At 41.6% G+C, this 4,653-nt stretch overlaps 1 long non-coding RNA gene across 1 annotated transcript; it reads left to right on the top strand.

Moving 5' to 3' along the window:
* Positions 1-1,985: 1,985 nt before the first annotated feature.
* LOC134475662 (uncharacterized) lies at positions 1,986-4,165 on the top strand. Its single transcript, XR_010046844.1, has 2 exons — positions 1,986-2,518; positions 3,130-4,165. It is a non-coding gene; the product is annotated as an uncharacterized LOC134475662 (long non-coding RNA).
* Positions 4,166-4,653: the final 488 nt, after the last annotated feature.

Genomic DNA, 4,653 nt, shown 5'->3' on the forward strand with positions numbered 1-4,653 from the left:
GCCATAGGTCCTGTGGAAAAAAAAAATAAACAAAAGAAAAGAAAAAGAAAGAAAAAATAGAAAAGAAAAGAAAAGAAAAGAGAAAAAAATTTCTGAGTCCTGAAGTCTAACAGGCAGCTCTGACCTTGATTTCAAACTTGCATTTGCTGTGGACCTTGTGTTCATCATCACTGCCACTGATAATGGAGTTTAAATAAACCTTAGCAAGTCTTATGGCATCAGAAGTTGGTTCAGCTTTACTCAGATATTAGTTTAGCACTTTTCTGAATCTACTTTGCTCTTGTCATTTTATAATGATATATATTCTTTCCTAGCCGGATTGATTAAGTAATTTAGATAAGTTATTAGTAGAAAGCATGTTACTATAAAGTTGATGTGTAATACTTAATGTACATACGTGAACACTTCTCCAGAGTACATATGTAAGGGCAGAGGTAGTGTTGTCAAAGCAATTCATATTGTCTACCTAAACAGATATTTCCAAAGCATTCATCAAATCTATTAAAGTTGTGTGTAAGAACTGTTAGTGTTTTATTTCCCTATATACAAAATTTAGTATTTTTCAGATTTAAAAATAAAAACAAATCAGGTAGGTTAATTGCACTATATTTTTTCTTTAAAATTGTACATACTTTGTTCTTGTTGAATACCATTTTTAACTGTTATTTGGGATTTTTTTGATTTATTATTATTATCATCATCGTCATCATCATCATCATCATCATCATCATCATCATTATTGGTAATACAGATGATTCAACCTAAGGCCTTCACACTATGCTACAGCCTCTTCCCTAACTCTCTCTCTCTCTCTCTCTCTCTCTCTCTCTCTCTCTCTCTCTCTCTTTCTCTCTCTATTTTTTTACATTTTCTTTAGAGACTGTGCTTCACTAAGTTTTTCAGGTAGGCTCACACTCAGCTTCTCCCCTTGAGAGAACTGATGTTAAGATGTGAATCACCATATCCTGCTTCTTGTTTTTGTAATCCACTTATTGATGTTCTTAGATATTTTGCTGTTGTTAATGTTTCTCTTCCATTTGATTTTACTACTGATATTTTAGAAGTGTTGCCAATATAATCTTTCAGTCTTTCACAATTTTGGACAGCTTAAAAAAATAAGACTAACAATATCAAACTATTTCAAACCCATCATTTCCATTGTCATTTATGCATTTTACATCTTTTCATGCCAAGGTACTGATGACATTCTAAAATTGTTTTTGAAGGGAGAAAAGTGATATTTGAAAAAATAAACATAAATTAAAAGTAAAGAAACAATAATATATTCCACTAAATTTGGGGGCATCAACTTTCCTTCTAAAGAATAAAATACAAAGACTGCTCCATTTTCCCCTCAATTTCAAATGTTTTTTTTTTTTTTTCAGACTTTTCAAATGGTCATGCTTAATATTTCTTCTGTTTGATTTTGGTATATTTTTGCTGATGGTTTTCCATTTTTGAAATATATGAGCTGTCATTTTCATTTCAGGCTGATGAAATGGTTGAGTTCTTATAAAAATGGGATATAAGAACTGAACCTAGTGGTTCAAGTGTAAGCTATAACACTGACATTGATATAACAAATATGAGTTCAAAATAAGTGATCCTTATTATGTGAACTCTGTGAGTTTTGCTTCAATTAATATTTTCAAAGAATTTATTAAGGGGCTGGTGATTTAGAACAGTGGCATAAGTGCCTACCTGGACTGGAAAAATTCTATTAATACTATTATAAATATTAACTTCTTTTCATGTTGTCTAGGTTCAATTTTCTTTGCTGTTAAATAAATATTCATTTTTATTTTGTCCTTTGCTACTTTTCTGACAAAGTTACATAGGGAATTTTCTTATGAAACACTTTACAAAATAATTTTACTTTAAACTCTGAACTGTATTATGAAAATATTTAAGAAAACACCCAGAAAGTAATAAAAAAAATCACCACTTTAATTATTTTACTTAGCAAATTTGTTCTCTGTTGGGAGCCGTGGCACTGTCAAGTCATCAGACGCGGTGATTGCGAGGCCTGTGGGAAAGTACAAAAGCCTGGGCTAGATTACCCCTCTCATTGAGCCCGCCTGTGTGGCACCTGTTTCTTATCACCCCACTAAGTTCCCGCCTCACAGGGTAGTCTGCCTAGCTATTAATCCTATATATAGCCAGTGCCTCCACCCCCGAGAGAGAGAGAGAGAAGCACAAAAGGAGCCGCGGGGAGCGGACCGGTAGAGGCTTCGAGAGAGACTGAAGCACAAAAGGAGCCGCGGGGAGCGGACCGGTAGAGGCTTCGGGGCAGACTGAAGCACGGAAGGAGCCGCGGAGAGCGGACCGGTAGAGGCTTCGGGGCAGACTGTATAAGGAGAGAATAAAGAAAAGCCTGACCACCGCCAGACCTTGTCGTGTGTCTTTCCTGCCGGCCGGGAGCGGACATCGACATTTGGTGGCCCGCACGGGGATTGATCAACCCCGAGACGCGGCGGTGGACTGCATTCTCCTACACAGTGCTGCAGCTGCAGGACAGGTGAGTAGAGGATAAGCCTGGGCCCTGGGTGGCGCGCACCTACAGGGTTTGTAGACTCCTCTCAACCTCACGCGTAAGTGGCGGGTTTCTTGGGCCTCACGCGGTGAGTATGAAACATAACACCAGAACTTAAGGTAATAAAAGAGTGTAAAACATAAACATAGAAGTAAAAATAACAGAAGATATATTAAAAATGGGAAACATGCCAAGTAAAGATACACAGCCTTGGTGTTGGTCCTTCGGAGACTCCTAAAGTCCAAGGACCTCAAGGTGGGGCGTAAGACTTTAGAAAATTTCCTTGCAGAGATTGACAGCTTTGCTCCCTGGTTTCTGCCTACAGGGCATGTAAACCTGCCCTCCTGGGAAAAGTTGGGCAGAGACCTTTCCCTAGCAGAGCGGGAGGGTAGAGCTTCAGTCTCTGCTCGTCCATTGTGGGAAATGATACACACGTGCCTAAAGAGTGAGGGTAGTTACGGGGGGAGCTCTCAAGAACTTGTAGAAGTACGCGAGGTGTTTGAACAGGCACAGTGAGGAAGCTCCCGAGAAGGGTCCGTCAAGGAGGGCAGAGATACAAAAGAGGAAGCCGAGGCGCGGTTTGTGTCTTTCCGCAGGAATCGGGACGAGAACCAATGTGGGTCCCAGAGAGGTTGACGCGACAAGTCCCTCGACTGAAGATCAGGCCTGTTCCACCAGAGGCCAACCGCAGACCCAACAACAAGATGAGCCCTAAAAGAACTGCAGGACAATCCCTTTTTGGGGGCCTGGAACGGCTTGCTCCCCTATGTGCTACCCTTGTATACGCATGGCTCGCTCGCATGGCCTACGACCGCGTTTAAAAGTGACAGGCTTCCCACATTCTCCTCCCTAGACAACAACATGTAGCAGGGTGGGTGAGTCAATGACGGGTAAGAGCATGCCTCCCCAGCATGACTCAACCTAAGCCAGGCCCTACCCCGTTCCGCTCGAAAGCCGCTGGATTGTTAGATAAATTTCTCTCCGAGGGGATTCGTGGAGAGAAATGAGTGCATGCCTGTGTGCAACCAGGTTCCGTCCGGTTCATTCCTGGCCCTAGAAAAAAGGACGAGGGCCTCAGGGCCTTGGTGGACCCTGGGACGGCCGACCAGGGTCTACGCTAAGGGCCTACGGTGGGCCTCAGTTCGGGGCATAGGCCTCTGCACTCTATCCAGGACGGGCTGCGATGCGCGTAGCCATCATTTAAAATAAAATAGGGGGAGATGTTGGGAGCCGTGGCACTGTCAAGTCATCAGACGCGGTGATTGCGAGGCCTGTGGGAAAGTACAAAAGCCTGGGCTAGATTACCCCTCTCATTGAGCCCGCCTGTGTGGCACCTGTTTCTTATCACCCCACTAAGTTCCCGCCTCACAGGGTAGTCTGCCTAGCTATTAATCCTATATATAGCCAGTGCCTCCACCCCCGAGAGAGAGAGAGAGAAGCACAAAAGGAGCCGCGGGGAGCGGACCGGTAGAGGCTTCGAGAGAGACTGAAGCACAAAAGGAGCCGCGGGGAGCGGACCGGTAGAGGCTTCGGGGCAGACTGAAGCACGGAAGGAGCCGCGGAGAGCGGACCGGTAGAGGCTTCGGGGCAGACTGTATAAGGAGAGAATAAAGAAAAGCCTGACCACCGCCAGACCTTGTCGTGTGTCTTTCCTGCCGGCCGGGAGCGGACATCGACAGTTCTCCTTTCTTCCTCTATAACTTTCGGTGTTATAAAACTGTATAGTAATTGGGGGAAATAAGAAAGGTAGTTAAATAAGATTCTGTCTCACAGTCCTGTGACAAATTAATTTTGTATTTTTCAATAGATTCAAAAACAGAAATTAACATGGATGATTTTGTGCTATGAAATTAATATATATAAATTTTAATTCAAATATAAAAATAATTATTCATCTAAAAGTTTTAAATATTTTAATTAAAAAGTCATTTTGACTTTTAATAGAGACATAATCGACAAATTAATATTATTCAGAGTGTACAATGTGATACTTTGATATATGTACAGATTGTGAAATACTACAGTCAAGCTAATTAATATTTTACCTTATTTGGTTATCTCATGAATGTGTTGGTTAAAATATGTATTGTCAGTACATAACATATTTGGAGAATAAAATG

This window comes from Cavia porcellus, unplaced genomic scaffold, assembly GCF_034190915.1.
Source record: "Cavia porcellus strain 051 isolate PalLab524CR breed Dunkin Hartley unplaced genomic scaffold, mCavPor4.1 scaffold_4, whole genome shotgun sequence".
Taxonomy (NCBI): domain Eukaryota; kingdom Metazoa; phylum Chordata; class Mammalia; order Rodentia; family Caviidae; genus Cavia; species Cavia porcellus.